Here is a 16946-nt window from a genome sequence, read left to right on the forward strand (position 1 = left end):
TTTTTGGCTAGTGTAGAGTTCAAAAGAAGCGATGAGTGTATTGTTTTTATTTGGTTTGGATTGAAGATGGTGTAGAACAGCCAATCCTTCAGCTGTTAAACTGGAGCCTTCTTTTCAGGGAACTAATGCGCGAGCGGTTGGTAGTGTATTGTCGCTGTCTCTTGTCTGTGTCCAAAGTGGGAGTTGGTTGGCAGTTGTCATGGTATGGCGCAAAAGGTTGATTCTTTTGGTCTGAAATGTGCTTCCCGACATGATTCATACACCTCTTCTAGCTCAGTCTCTTGCGACAAAGGTGCATAACGGACAGCAACTAGCATTGAGAAAGAAGTAAAGTCTACTGCAGCATATGTGCCAAGAGAAGTGCAGGCATTGCTATGTCATGGTGAAACGCACCAAAATACAGTTTGCGACCTGTGAGCATTTTGAATTTCCGAGTGTAAAGGTAATGGTAGTACACTGAACTCCTGTAGCTCTTGCAGAAGCTACACAATCTGTCTGCAAGTAGTTGCACTCAACAGTCTGTTCTTGAGCCGAATGCACCTGATGTTTGTTAGCTGCCTTGACCTATGTCACAGTCGTGGTGGAACACTGAAAAAAAAAAATTTATGACCCCTGTAGTCTTTGCGACATTTTGTTTTGTGGTTCAATGAACAGTTGGTGATATGACTATGCAGTTAGTTCTAGCTTAGAAGTGTTTTAGTGAAATTATTCACATGCAAACACGTAGCCTAGTGTTTTTTTATTTGTACCTGCAGGTACTCGTTCGCTGCAGTTGCGCCCACCTTCTTGGAATAGTACCGATTCCACTCAAGGAGAACTCGCATCTCTTGAAATTGTTACAGGCTTTGGGGGTTCAAAATAGCAGAACATGAGTGCCATCAGCAAGTGCTTGGTGACGTATGCTTCTTTTAAGTCTTTTCCGTGCCTTGTGCAGGTTGTCGCAGGAATGTGGTGCCCATGTTTTCAAGGATTAAATTACTTCAGCATAGTGGCATTGCGTTGACTCGAGCTCTGGGCCAACCTAGTAGAGAGCATGGGAGGAACCGCGTTCTTTAAGGGTTTAGGTTTTTGTGTAGGAGGCCTTAGGTTAGGCGACACAGCATAGATAATAGAACTAGGAGAGAGCAGTGTTGGCCTTTGTGCACTTATGGTGTTGACTCTTCCATGAGCAGAGATTGTTGCGACTTTTCATACATGGAACCTTTGCCAGTGTGGCCTAAATTTTCCCTACCAATTGGTTTTGCAAGCCGTGCCAGGGGAGGATTTTCGTTCCAAGAGCAGCCAGATTTGAAGCATACAGCAGTGCATACTTCCGCGAATTACTGTTTGAATACAAAGACCCACAAGCACCATGTAGCCATAGCAGCAGGAGGAGGAGTACCATGCCTCCCACTGAGTCATGTACTTAAAACCATACGGGTGCCAATGAAGTGACGTTATGAGGATTTGCCACATACTATTCGTGCAAGCATTCAGACAGCATTCCAGTTTCTTTCACTTGTAGGCACTATTTTATTGTGGTGCCTCTCGCAGCCTGCGAAGCTGTTCTAGTTTTATTTCTTTTTCGATTTGGAGAATTTCGATTTTTAGTTTTTTTTTCCTGAATGTCCAAAACTTTCTTCTCCCTACGTTCTTCGAGAAGACTTTGGTGGTCCTCCCGCATCAGCTGGAGGCGCACCGCATGCTCTTCTCGCAGTAGAGAGGCTCTGACATCATTCTCGTCTGCCAGAGACCTCTCCAAGAGGGCCATCCGCCCTCTCGGAGCCCTGCCACCATCGCCAGTGGCCACTGCTTCAGCAGCAGTGCAAGCGGCAGCTCCAGAAGCAACTGCAGCTGTGCTGGGAGCATCGGCAGGTTCTACAGGTGTACAAAAGGCACCGCTCTCCTGCTGAGTTGCTTCTGGAGCTGCCGCACTTGGGCCAACAGGAGCCGTTGATGGCTGCTCCTCGTCAACAGGAGGAGCTTCCCAGTCTTCCTCTGTAATAAACAAAAAGTAAAAATTAGTGGGAAAATAAATGTAAGCTAACAATGCATTATCTTCCTACCTCAATAGAGCAAACTGTTGGGTCAGTTAGTAAACAGACATTATAACGAAACCTTTATAATGTTCCTTAGAAGTGAGGCATCAGTTGCCTTTCTCAGCACCAAATAACTGCCATTGCATCTTGGGACCATGGTTTAGGTGTTCTGTTTTGGTCTGTTATATTCGCAATTCGCTCTGAGGCTCATGGCCTCACTTTTGTGTTTTTTCTGCTAATATGCTAATATATAATTTGCTAATATAGTCGTGCTGGCCCAGAGTTTTTACTTATGTGGTTATTCTTTAATTCTGTGCTTGCACCTTTTTGTTCTTTCAGTGGGTTTCGTTATTTTTAAATTTTTGTTTTTGTACATTTCCAACTTAGCATTTGTGTGTTTCTCCCTTTCGTCCTGTGTTTTTTGCAAAGGTTTCCTTATAATTACTTTCAACCTCCTTAGCCACATATATGCGATACCAATGATAAGGTGGGGCATACAAGAAAAGTGAAGAATACTGCAGCCTGTGGAACAGCCTATAATGGGTGTATTTAAGCTACTGTACAAAGCTGCTATTTCTCGTGTCTCATTATAGGAGTCCTGAATCAGTCACTGCAAACTGTTGCACTGTGGTTGTATTACATTGGCAGTGCCATTCCTATAGCGAGTATTACAATTCCCTTTCTGTTTAATATAGTGCATTGTACAAATAAAGTATGTACAAGTGACAATTGAATGCTGTGTTGTGCAACAAATTTTTATTGTTGATGCTACCGCCATAAATATTACTGCACAGTTTGTGTACACACTGCTGCCACTAGTGCTACTTTTCAGTCTGCACTAATAAGCACATCTGTAGGCAACCAAATTCAGGGCTACAGAAAACACTCCTCAAGTAAAACCTCTGCAATGCAAAACACAATTTGCTTTCAAACTAGCAGCCAAATTCCAAAGGTATTTCGAGCATTGCACAGAGGCAAGCTGCAATATTATTCAGAACGACAATGTTGTTAGCTTATCCCTCAAGCACTACCATGTACAAGTGCACACAAATATGAAAATATGTGGAGTGCATGCATAATGAAACTGCATGAAAGTTGACATTCGTTTAAAGAGATGCAGGTATGCCCAGCCGGGCTCAAAAACACGAAATAAGCAGGTGAAAATGTCATAATGAATGCAGTTCAGGTTGCAGCACGGAACAAGGTTGCCACATCAGTGCCCGACGGTTGACTCCCCTCCTTTCACTACAGAAAAACAGCACACCACTTACATGCGTGAGTACCACCAAGACAGAATGCCTTCGGAGTGCTGTCCAACAACATGCAGCTTGGAGCAGGTCATCCTTTTGCATTGTCAACCAATGCAGCCTTGATCTGCACAAACATTCAGCCAACCCCGTGTACAGCAGCTTGCAACAGTGTTGCTGTAGCTGAACCCTATAATCCTCACAGTAGATTAAAGGCAATAAAAAAAATTAAAGCAGCGTCACTTGCAACAGTGCACACTGCCATGCAAAGTGCCCTACCTGCATAGTGGTATTCCATATCGCCTGGTCCATCGACCATTGGCTGCAGGAGCCTAACAACAGGCAAACTTGCCACCGGCAAGAGGCCAATGCCCCTGTCTGAGTCTGTTTCATTGCCAGCACGCGTGGAAATGTGGCTGGCAACAGCCAGCGCTTGTTCAGTTTGCGGGCTTATAGCGCACTCTGCTGGCCCTCCCCCTGAAAAGAAAACAAAACATATAGCACACAGGGAACCTACTTTTAATAGATATAAAATGTGCCATTACAATACTGTTTTTTTCATGAAGTCCCATACAAAAGCAACCGAAGGCACATCAATGCGTCCGGTGTTGTTTTCGCTCCATTTTTGTGCCACTAGTCCCAATAGTGTCATGAACGAGTAAAGGTAGGTTGCTTTATGCACAGCCTTCCGGATTTTCAATAGTACCAATCAACTCTCAATCGCGCAGGTTGTTTCCTCATGAACATGAAGTTCGCCAGTGTTGACGCCGTCTGTTTCATTGCCAGCACGCGTGGAAATGTGGCTGGCAACAGCCAGCGCTTGTTCAGTTTGCGGGCTTATAGCGCACTCTGCTGGCCCTCCCCCTGAAAAGAAAACAAAACATATAGCACACAGGGAACCTACTTTTAATAGATATAAAATGTGCCATTACAATACTGTTTTTTTCATGAAGTCCCATAAAAAAGCAACCGAAGGCACATCAATGCGTCCGGTGTTGTTTTCGCTCCATTTTTGTGCCACTAGTCCCAATAGTGTCATGAACGAGTAAAGGTAGGTTGCTTTATGCACAGCCTTCCGGATTTTCAATAGTACCAATCAACTCTCAATCGCGCAGCTAGTTTCCTCATGAACATGAAGTTCGCCAGTGTTGACGCCGTCTGAACTAGGTCAGCGGTACGAATCGTCCGTTGTCTGTTCGCTGCCGGCCTGACGCGAACGCTCCATCGCATGGTACTGCCCGCTCATCGTCTTCTATGTAGCAGAAATCTGTGCTTTCGCACTGACTCGAGTGTAGTAAACATTCTCCGTAGTTTTTATAAAACAAGGAGGCTGTAGAGGATACTGCTTACGCATTATTTACACGATTAAAGCATGCTGCATTTATCTGCATTCGTAAATGCAGCAGGGTACACTTCGCGGAAAGCGTGATTACGCGCCAATTTGCGCGTTATAATACCGTTCCTAAAACTGCATTCCAGCACACGCTGCTTACGCAGACCAAGTAGAATAATCGCGCCCTTATCCATGGCACACGAAACATGCAGGAACAAGCGTTTGTAAACGACCTGAAAGCTGCGCTCACCTGTCTTATGGCAATCCCTCCGTTTCCTCGCATCCTCCTCCTTCGACTTCTGCTTCATATTATTCCAGCATTTTTTAAGCTGGTGAGGGTCGCGTCGGGTCACCCCGTGGTTGCTGTTAAAAATTCTTGAAACTTCTATCCAAGTCTCGTTTTTCTTCGCCAGAGAAGACACATCCGTCTTCTTGCACTCGAGGATGTGCTGATGCGCCTTCACCAGCGCCGTTAGGAGCTCTTTTTCCTCAAATGTGAAGCGAGGCGCTGGTCTCCGCTGAGAGCCCGAGTCTTCGCAGTGTTGCGACATTTCGCGATTTCTGCTCACGTGGATAAGGTAGATAAACAAGCCTTGCTGGTAGGCCAACGTGAACAGAAAAGAAACAACGTAGAAAAAACTGGCTACGGCTCAACTAGAACTGGCTCAATGTGGGACACGTTGCCAACCAAGCGAAAGCGGCCGGTAGCACTGAAATGTGGTTTAACATTTTTCTGCAGAAGTCACTCACACCTAGTGCCTGTTTATGATTGCCGAACGAAACGCGTGGTTTTATACGAGTAAAACGTGCGTTATTACAATAGAATGTTGAATACTCTCTTCCCCAGACGAGCAATGCGCCCCTCGCGTTCAAGCACGCACTTCACTTGACGAAGCAAGTCAGGTTGAGCGTCTATGAAACACGAAACCAAACTTGGGGGTCCTGAAGTCGACTTGATGCTTCAAGTCGGCTTACTGTAGTCAGGTTCAAGCGCGATACAAGTTCGAGTGAAGTTAGATTTCTGCATTCGGGGGTAAGGCTATGAGAGACAACGTAGTGGAGGGCTCCGGACTTTCGAACACCTGGGGTTATTTAACGTGCAACTAACATCGCACAGTACACGGGCCTCTAGAATTTCTCCTCCAAAGAAATTCAACCGCCGCGGCCGGGATCGAACCCGCGTCTTTCGGGTCAGCAGCCGAGCACCATAACCACTGAGCCACCGCGGCGGCTACTTACAAAATGAATAAAACAAAATCTACCGTTGCTAAATAGTGCCAGCGCATTATTAACAGGCTTAATTGATATTCTTTTCACTCTAACTCGAATTGTGACCGACAGGAGGAGCAGCAGAGCAAGCGACTCTACTACGCTAGAGAACACGCGAACCGCCCGGATAAAACTGTTCTCGCGCGCCTCCCCGCTGGTGCATCCGCTCGCCCGCTCCGCCCCGCTGGCCGTAAAAACGCTCAGATCAAGCCGTCTATTAACCTCATCGCCTCCTAGCGCTGGACGCTTGCCCCGACACCACGTTGCGCATAGTCTGCTTGCGGCGGCTGACGGTAGTGGATGCACCTGGTGCCTCCCATTGTCGTCGGCTATCGGCGTGAGTTAATCACGAAACGCGAGTCAACGCGGTCCCGTGTTCCCTCTAATACTGTTTTTGCCTGTACACGAAAGTACGCAGTAAACAATAGCTGTACCTCTCCATCCCCCCCCCCTCGAGCCGGCTAGTACCTCATGGACTGTTGTCTAACAGAGACTCTTGCAGAGCTCTCGACTATGACGTTTATTACATTGCAATCACTCAGATTTATCGCATGAGTGTATCATTCATTTGTTGCAGAACAGTGCGTATTATCACAAATGTCATGACGGCAGTCCTCCAGCCAAGGAGGCACTACGAGGGCTTCCAAAAGTAGCAGTTTATTGGGATCACTGTCGCTCACAAAGAAGTAAATGATGCGGTTTCGGTGTTAGCGAGAAGCGTGCTCAGTGGTGGTTTACAAGAATGCCTGCCACTCTCAATTTAATACAGGCAAGCAATCGTGGACATGAGGCGGCAAAGGAAGTACAATAATGTGGGAGCAGTCGCGACTGGCTGCGATCATTGAAGATGAGTCTGGCCACATCTCGTTTCATAATCAAAAATAAAAGCCGAGTGCCGGTGGCTTCGAGCGAGAACAAACAAGGAGTACAAAGTATTGAGGCAGTGTATAAGCGAAAAGCCGTGTCAGTAGCCACGCCTATCTGTGTACAACGGAGGCCAAATAGGAAAAGCCTACGCTCCGAGATTTCGGGTCAGCGTAAAGACGGAGTTGCCGTTAACTTTGCAATGTCACACCCTCCCCCCTATGGCGCATGTCACAACCCAGATAAAAATCGTAAACGTAAGAGACCCCCCCCCCCTTCCACCCGTCAAAATTAAAATTGACATGCGTATTAATATCTAAACAGCACATACATTGGATATGTCCAAAATGAATAAAAACTTCGCACTAAATACAGCGCCGGTCCTTTGGTTAAAGAATGACATGCAAGGCAAGCACAGTTGTCTGACCCGTCCGTCAGCCACGGTAACACGATTATTACAAAAGGTTTGTTCTCGTAAGGCGTTGCTTTTTTTGTACACAGGGCGATTAGAGAGCTAAGACGATTCAATAGATTACAACCTATAAGGCCTAATGGCGGCTCATCGCTCCTTAGGAAAGCGGGAACTGACAGCTCTTATCGCCAGTGGATGCACTGGGCATTTAGGGCAGAGAAGTGCGCCAGTTAAAGCACTGTCTTTAGTCGTCATCTGAATCGGCTGTCAAGTCTACGACCTCTGGAGCATTCACCGCATTTTCACCGACAACGACGCTTTGATCGTCCTCCGACGTCACTGGCCGCCAGTTCCCATCGCCTTGTAGCACCACGGCGACACACCGACTGTCCGCCTTGGTGAGGATGTCCAGTGTAAAGAGGTCGACTCGGATGTCTTGGACGAGGACCAGATCCCTGCAGACGGGACAGCGCCAGCGAGGACGTAGAGTGCACTCGTTGACACTTAGGTAGGCGTAGGCGTCGAAGCACTGCACGTGACGGCAGCACACTCCTCGGCTAGGCACCTTCATCTTGCTTTTCATGAACGGGCAGAGTAAAGACACCTGCATCCGGCAAAAGAAAGACAACTATTCAACCGCTTGAATGCATAACGAGCAGCAAGCACATAGTGTAGAAGTAGTCTAGAAGTAGCCTAGAAGTAGTCTTTAATTAGTATTTAATTAGTCTTTAATTAGTATTTAATTAGTCTCTAATTAGCCTCTAATTAGTCTTTAGTTAGTCTCTAATTAGTCTTTAGTTAGTCTCTAAGTAACGGGGAGTTACGAGGTGTCATGTGGCTTGTAACAACGCTAAAGGCCGTGAGAACCAGAGGCTTTTTTTATGAGTTATCGAAGCACAAGTCCCGCATGTCGATCCAAGTTTGCAATCACCATGATGATACCAGTACAAAAAGCGAAACTATTCACACTTCCGCGTCACTTTATTCGGCGTTCAAACCAGTTGCGTGCGCGGCTACCGTTGTAGCTTCGCGTATGGTTATCGCACCTCGCTCAAGTCGTTTTAACTTTTTCAGAAACTGCAGCCTTAGGGGTGACATCATGCGGACTACTTTGAAAAATTCAGCAACGCTACCCCTAAGTGCTCTGTTTAGTTTAAAGAGAAAAGGTTTTCCCGTCCGCATACCTTCCCCGACCTTACCTTCAGTGTCCGCCCAGAGCACCTATGCACTGGAAGAGCAGATATTAGGCATCTTCAAGGCACTAAACGTCGCAACTAGTGGCCACAGATATTGCAAGGCGCTGCTCTATTTTTAAGTAATAGGACCACGGTAACTGGAGAAGGTATGAATACATCGGGTTCACACATGGCGCAAATAATTCCTGGTGCTTAAAACGTATAGATATAGGCATACAGTTTGGTGCAGAAGTTTATGTGAGGCGGCAGTCCTGAATTCAAAGTGCTGTGTCCCCTTATTGCTTTTGTGTGTGTGCGCCCCCGCATCCTCCTCCTAACGACCACTTGCCCCTCGTCGCACGCTGTCGCCAGATGCCCCCCCATGGTGCGCCCCCGCACCCTCCTCCTGTTTTGGGAAGCCACTCCCTCCCGTGGACGCTTCTCCGCTCCCTCCTTTCTTCGGGCGGCCAGTTCGGCTCCTGCCTCGGTCGACGCTGGTCGCACCCTCATCGGCTTTAAATAAACGAAGTCTTAAAGTACCGTGTGCGTCTTTCGCTGCATTCAACACAGCGACCGGACACGACAGTGACGACGAGAAAGTGGATTCGACCCGCGCTACGCAACGCTATTGACAAGCCATGGCTACGCGAGGGTTTCCCAATCAGATACCAGAGTTCAACGGCTCATCGTGGTCATCGTGGGTTGGACGCCTTCAGTTCTACTTTGAAGCTAACAACATCACAGACCCAGCCTTGAAGAGGGCCAACCTGCTGACGCTGTGCGGGGAGCAGACCTACGATACTGTCTGCGCCCTTATTCAGCCAAGCACACCAGCGGCAGTGTCTTACGACGACATCGTAAAAGCGCTGCAAAAGCACTACGACCCAAGGCCATCCGAGGTCTACAGCCGGGCTCGCTTCCAACGACGAGATCAACTGGAAGGAGAAACTGTGAGCGCCTACGTAGCCGCGCTCAAGAAGCTCGCTGCCGACTGCAATTTTGGAACGCTGTCGACAACAGCTACCGGGCAGGAGGGAGACGCAGCTTCTTCTGCTAACACCACCATGCTTCCCTTGGACGTGATGTTACGCGACAGATTTGTGTGCGGACTGAGTGACGAGTCACTGCAGCAGCGCCTGTTCGCTGAGAAGGACCTCACATTCAGCAAAGCTTACGACATCGCCGTTCGAGCGGAGAGCGCCGGTCACCAGCAGAGAGGGATTCGCCGGAACACCGAGCCGGTACACCAGACAAGCAACCAGGTGCGCAAGCCTTCTGTTGTTGTAAAATCGGTCAAAAAGGCACAACGCTGCTGGCGGTGTGACGACCAACACAACCCACAGGGATGTCGATTCCAGTCAGCCACGTGTAATTTTTGCCACAAGCGAGGGCATATCGAAAGAGCATGCATTACGAAACGGAGACTTGCCAAGATAAAGTCACCTTCCCAGCCTAATCACAGCGTCAACGCCTCAGAGAATACGCCGCTATCCGATCTCCATGGAGCAACATCAGCAACACCATCTGTGTTGTACGACCTGAACACCATGAATCTCGGCACGCGACCGAAGATTTTTACAGAAGTAAGCGTACATCACCAGCTGATTAAGTTCGAGGTGGACTCCGGCGCAGCCTGTACTCTGATCAGTGAGGACACGTTCCGAACTTCATGGCCATCTGACGCACCCGCCCTGCAACAAGACGACACGCACCTGCGAACGTGGTCAGGACAGAATCTGCCACTATTGGGCTCTGCCAACGTGCAGGTTAACTACAACGGCCAGACCCATACGCTACCTCTGCTTGTTGTGAAGGGCACAGGACCAAGCCTTCTAGGGAGAAACTGGTTTTCTCCACTAGGCGTGATGATATGCGGCATACACCAGACGCCGAGCCAGAACATGGTTGAGCAACTGCAAGAGAAATACGAAAGAGTATTCTCGGAAGAGATTCCAGGAAACGAAGGGCCCCCGGTCACACTGGAGTTGTTGGACAACGCGCAACCCAAATTTCTGAAGGCCAGGCCGGTGCCGTTTGCTCTCCGAGATTCAGTTGAAAAAGAGTTGGACAAACTGGAGCAGCAAGGTGTCATCGAGCCGACGCAGCATTCAGAATGGGCCACACCACTTGTCGTAGTTCGCAAGAAGAACGGAACCATACGCCTCTGCGGAGACTACCGGAGCACCGTCAATCTTGCGACTAAAGCGTCCTCTTACCCGCTACCGACACCTGAAGAAGTATTCAGTGTACTACGTGGCGCAAGAGTCTTCAGCACATTGGACCTCACCCAGGCGTATCAGCAGCTGAAGGTGAGCGAGTCAACTGCTGAATTATTGGCAATTAACACACTGAAAGGCTTGTACAAAGTCAAGCGACTGCCTTTTGGCGTAGCTGCAGCCCCGGCCATATTTCAAAAATTCATGGAGACAGTGCTTCAGGGCATCCCAGGAGTTTGTGTCTACCTTGACGATGTCATCATCAGTGGCACTTCCACTGAAGAGCATGCAGTGCGCCTAGAGCTCGTTCTCGAAAGGCTAGCAAACGCTAATTTGTGCATAAGCAAATCGAAGTGCTGTTTTGCGGTGCCAGAGGTGCAATTTCTGGGACACCGAATTGATGCGGAAGGCATTCACCCTACCGAGGACAAAGTGCGAGCGATCACAGAAGCACGAGCTCCAACAAACAAGCAGGAGCTACAGGCTTTTCTCGGACTCTTGACGTTCTACGACCGGTTCTTGGAACAAAGAGCTACCGTGGCCAACGACTTATACCAACTCCTTCGGAAAGATGTGACATGGACATGGTCGCCACGCCATCAGCAGTCATTCGATGCCCTGAAAGACCTGATTCGAAGATGTACAGTCCTCCGCCACTACGACGAAAGGAAGCCTCTGCTTTTGGCTTGCGACGCATCACCGTACGGAGTCGGCGCGGTTCTATCGCAAACTGACGAGCAAGGAAGGGAAGCTCCCATCGCCTTCGCCTCACGTACGTTGTCGCAAGCAGAACGCAACTACGCGCAACTTGACAAAGAAGGGCTAGTGTCACCCAGCCTTCGCTCACTTTTACGTGGGAAGCTCCCAGACACCCTTAGAGCGTGTGGGGGTAGCGGTCTCGGACTCGAAGGAGATGCCCTCGACTCAGCGTGGCAAACTCAGCGGAGACCAGCTACCAAGTGACAAGAGGTTTTTGGGCGTTCGGTGCCCAGCTTTCGCTGGTCGCAAGCCAGAGAATGGGTCGGAGCCAAAGGTTCACAAAACAAAACAAGGTTTATATAGCAAAGAGACGATACAGAGGATTCCACAATCACTCGTACAAACACATACCAAGTGATTAACAAACGATGCAACTCGGGCAAAGTTAAATTACAGAGAGAATACAATACAGAGGCAATATTGCACCTAAAGTGCACTAACGCAAGAGATAGAGGTAAACAAACAAAACACAATTTGTTCACCGGGCACTGCGGCAGTCCGACGACCAGAGTTCCACGACGATGCCGTCCTGCTGACTGGCGAACGTTGCCTCGTTGGTCCGATGCTGGCCGAGTGGTGTTTCCCCGGGAGTCGAACGGGCGCGCTTCGATGAAGCTTAAACGGCGGTCCGGACTGACTGATAGCGGTCAACGTCCTTCTTTATAGGCTCGCTCTCCCGTCTGTTTGTTGTTCGCGCCCGAGTAGGCGCGCACATACACGCAGCATTGGCAGTGCTGTCTCCCTTTCCTCTTCTCACCGGCCGCGCGTCCCCATTGGTCAGAGGTCGGGGGTCGCATCTCGAAGTTTCGAGCGTGTTCTTGAGCGGCGCCGACGCCGACGGGCGAGGGGGGACGTGTCTTAGTGCACGCAAGGCTACGCTCTTCCCCCCCGTCCGCTGTAGAACCGACTCGTCTGTTCCAGAGAATTCGGCGTGGATGACTCATTCCTTCGGCGCACGCCATGGCGGTGGAGAGAGAGGCACGCGCTCGGCGGGGCTTTCTCTCTCTCCCGTTGGGCTCGCGCCGGCTAGACGCCGTGCGCGCGGCGGTTTTTCTTTGTTTGTTTCTAAAATGCGCCGAATTTTGTGACAGCTAGCCATCGTCTACGCGGCGACACATTTTCACCAGTACATTGCCGGCCGGAAGGTGACCTTTATAACCGATCACCGACCGCTATTGGGCATTCTGGGACCACAAAGGCCTATGCCACCAACTTTGTCTCCGCGAATGACACGTTGGTGCATCAAACTCTCAGCGTACGACTACGCTCTGGTCTACCGCAATGGGAGTAAACATCAAAACGCCGATGCGCTAAGCCGTCTGCCACTAGACGCAACTGTTGACGAACCATTTCCACCAGGAGACGTTCTGATGTTCGAAGCACTGCCAGAACCTCCGCTTACAGCAGGCACAGTTGCAGCATCTACGCAGAAGTGCGCAGCTCTCCGGCTAGTTTACACAGCTGTTCAACAAGGCAACGTGCATAAACTCAAAGGGGACAACTTCGACGCTTACCGCAGGCGAGCTACAGAGTTGAGCACCCATCGCGGCTGCATCATATTTGGGTCCCGAGTTGTGATGCCGAGAGAACTACGCGCACAAGCTATGTCTCTCATCCACGCCGGACATCGGGGCATCGTTGCAATGAAAAAGTGTGCCAGAAGCTACATGTGGTGGCCTGGCATTGACAACGACATCGAAACAGTGGTGCGAGAATGCAAGCCTTGCCAGAGCAGCCGGAGCGCCCCGCCGAAAGCTCCTGTCCCAGAATGGGAAAAGCCAGACACACCTTGGCACACACTGCACATTGATTTTGCAGGACCAACTGAGGGCTGCACTTTCCTTGTGGTCGTAGATGCCTACACAAAGTGGCTTGAGATAAGGCAAATGGGACAGACGACTTCGGCAGCAGTCATTGACAACCTCCGATCACTATTTGCAACGTTCGGCCTGCCGCGCAAGGTAGTGTCGGACAACGGAACACCGTTTGTGTCTGCGGAGATCCTCAAGTTTTATCGCGACAACGGGATCTCATCAGTTACATCGGCCCCCTACCACCCAGCGACAAACGGACAAGCCGAGCGCTACGTAGCCGAGCTAAAACGCGCCCTTGAAAGAGATCAGACAGGCTCGCTGCAGCGCCGCCTTGCGCGCTTTCTCTTCAAGCAGCACACGACGGTTCAGAGCACAACAGGCGAGACCCCCTCGAAAATGATGTTCGAGCGTGAAATGCGAACCCAGCTCACAGCCATCCTCCCCGAGCCAAAGGCAGAGACGTTCCGGGAAGAAAAAGCAATTCCGCGCTGCGGCACGCTTAATGAGGGGCAGCGCGTCCTCGCCCGACAGTTTCTGAAAAAGCCACGCTGGGAGGAAGCTACAATTGTCAGACGCATAGGCCTGCGCTCTTGGCTCGTCAACATACATGGCACAGTAGCACGCCGACATCTCAACCAGCTGCGTAGATTTACGACGCCGTCTGAGAGCTGTCCGCCAGCGGAGAGAACACGTGCACCATCTTCCCACATAGCCTGGCACCTCTTCCCGGAAGAAGAGACTTCGCCCAGGACAGACCTAGGAGACACAGCGAACAACAGCCAGCCTACAAGTGTTTCTCCCCCGAGCGCACAAAGCCAGCGCGCCTCCACGCGTGAGCGCCGACCCCCTGCACGATACCAGGCAACTTTCTAAGGGGGAAGGAAGTGTTGTGTCCCCTTATTGCTTTTGTGTGTGTGCGCCCCCGCATCCTCCTCCTAACGACCACTCGCATCCTCCTCCTAACGACCACTTGCCCCTCGTCGCACGCTGTCGCCAGATGCCCCCCCATGGTGCGCCCCCGCACCCTCCTCCTGTTTTGGGAAGCCACTCCCTCCCGTGGACGCTTCTCCGCTCCCTCCTTTCTTCGGGCGGCCAGTTCGGCTCCTGCCTCGGTCGACGCTGGTCGCACCCTCATCGGCTTTAAATAAACGAAGTCTTGAAGTACCGTGTGCGTCTTTCGCTGCATTCAACACAGCGACCGGACACGACACAAAGATATATTTGCAGCATTGGAGCGAGAAACTAGTTAAGTGGTCGACGCCTCTGCTCGCAGAACTAATGCACTCCCTCCTTATGCTGTTTTCCTCATGCATGCCTTGAAAATTGGTTTGGTTTTCTTGGGGTTTAACGTCCCAAAAGCGACTAAAGCTATGAGGAACGCCGTAGAGAAGGGCTGCGGAAATTTCGACCGCATGTTGTTCTTTAACGTGCACTTACATCGCACATTACACGGACCTCTAGGATTTCGCCTCCATCGAAATTGGGCCGCCGCGGCCGAGATCGAACCCGCGTCTTTCGGGTCAGCAGCCGAGCGCCATGACCACTGAGCCACCGCGGCGGTCACCTGCCTTGAAAAAGATTCCGCTTAAATACCACGTTCCTGCGGGCCAAAATGTACGCACTCTACGCATTGTACGGACGTAAGCATACCTGCAAGTCCTTCGCGATGAAGTCTCCAGCCTGGGCCCCGTTGCATATGAGAAGGGCCTCCGTGTACGCCTGGGTATGCGCGTATGTGGAGTTTTCGTCGGTCGAAACTAGCAACTCGTCTTCCGAGATCTTCTCAACTTCGTCGACGTGGACCGTGACCTGCGTAGGGATGACCTCGCTCCAGAAGGCGAAGCTGTTCCCGCCTGGCCGAGTCAGCAGAGGCGTGATGTTCACTGCGGTGAAAGGAAGGCCAAGGAAAGTGTCGTCGTTGATGCTCATGGCAGTCCTGAAGCTGTCGAGAGAAGACCGAGGCGCATTAAGCTTGAAGTGAACGAGCACTAGAGTCGGATGATCGCCGTCCCTCGCAGCGGGAGCCACTCCGGTGTAGCATACGATGTTTGGGTGTCCAGTCGAAGGGGCTGCATTAATCGAGAGCTGGTTGACGGAGCGGTAGAAGGGCTGCACAGGAAGCATTGTACCGGAGCAGTGCCTCGAATGTAATGCTTCGTGGCCGTACGAAAACGCTGTATTCAAGACAGGCTTGTAACTGTCTCCGGAAATAGGTGCTGACACTCGTTCCTTCTTTTGGTTTCAATTCTGTTGTCATTTGCACAGAATCTTATCATTTTCTATTTTTCCACTTTGTGCGAGTGACGGGACGAACGCCTCCACGTGCAGCGAGCGTACTTCCGAATGATCAAAACCACACACGGGCGATAACAGGAGGCTTGCCGTTGCTGCACATGGCTGATCTGATGTTCTGTGCGTGATATTTGAAAATGATGACCATGACGTCATCAGGCTTAATAGCACATAACCACAGCGGGGGTTGGCCAAGGTGCATACCGCGCAGCGATATCCTCTATGCCCTCTTTTGTCATGACTTCTGCCTGTGCGGGGTGTTACTTTGACAGCCGACTTGTTTCTCAGGTAAAAAATTTCCAGATTCCGTACCCCGATTGGGTGAATCAATTCACTATCCTGAACAAACGATGACAAGAGTCCTGCGCGGCAACAGAAGCAGACAGCTCTGTAATTTTCCCGTGACTCGAGACCGCACATACGATGGCGAAAGTTGGCCTCCTGTACTCTAGCATGTGATAGCCAAATGAGGCGATCGTTGGCAAACATAGCACTATGGTTCTAGATAGCTTTTCTCGTCTCCTGGCATAGTGGTGTCTGCGATGTGGCAACATTCCAGTTTTTTTGGTAGTAACGCTCGAGCATCCAGTTCCACGTCTCGCTAACGTGCAAATCTTTAAAGCTAACAATATTTGCCGCATGCGCTCGAAGCACAGGCAAGCAAAGAGCCGTAGGCTGCTGCGGTCTTAGAGGTGCGCGCAGCCCCCTTTCTTTCCTTCTTTCATTTTTATTTGCTTCTTCATTTCGTACTTAATTTCTTCCTTTGTTTTTCACTTTCCTTTTTTGTTTTTTTAGTGAGAGCTACATTACCCGTAGTCTCGCCGTTTCGCTCTGGGCCTTCGGCGCCACTTGTGGGCATGCGCGAAGAACCAAGTGACGTCAAAGCCGCGCAGCTGGTGCGCCGACGCCTCTCGCCTCCGACCGAGAGAGAGACTGCGCATGCGTGACGCGCAGCTGGTGCGCCGTGCTCTACTGCGCATGCGCGGCAAGGGGAGGAGGAGGGTCGCGGTGCATACCTGATGGTGATGTGGCAGTGGAAAAACACGCTGTCATGGCGGCCAATGAGAGCGAGGCCGGCGCTGTGCGACGTATTTTCTTTAATATCTAACAGGTAGCCATGATGATAAGCAAAACAACTAGACGTAGCCACGGATGTACCGTACCTTTCGCTACCTGTTCTCTTGCTAGACTGTTGAATATTACTTTGGTTTAACCAGAGCTAAACCACTGCCAATTTTTTCAGAGCGACGGACCTAAAGAAAGTGCAGTCATGTCGCAATGAAGGTAGTTCGTATTTGCTTTATATAGGGTTTAATGTCTATGAGCGACACTGTAGTGGCGGCCTCCGATAAAATCGACCACCTGGGGTTCTTTAACGTGCACTGACATCGCACAGCACACGGGGCTCCCACATTTCGCCTCCATCAAAATCTGACCGCCACAATCGGAACCGAACCCGCGTCTTTCAAGTCAGCAGCCGAGTGTCATAACCACTGAGTCACCGCGCCGGCTTAGTTCGCGTTTGGGTGAGTAGTCACTGCAACACG

At 50.3% G+C, this 16946-nt stretch overlaps 1 pseudogene; it reads right to left on the reverse strand.

Moving 5' to 3' along the window:
* Positions 1-1425: 1425 nt before the first annotated feature.
* Positions 1426-5161, reverse strand: LOC149357137 (uncharacterized; annotated as a pseudogene).
* Positions 5162-16946: the final 11785 nt, after the last annotated feature.

The sequence above is a fragment of the Amblyomma mixtum genome, chromosome 3 (assembly GCF_055824585.1).
Source record: "Amblyomma mixtum isolate Tamu chromosome 3, ASM5582458v1, whole genome shotgun sequence".
NCBI classification, from domain to species: Eukaryota; Metazoa; Arthropoda; class Arachnida; order Ixodida; family Ixodidae; genus Amblyomma; species Amblyomma mixtum.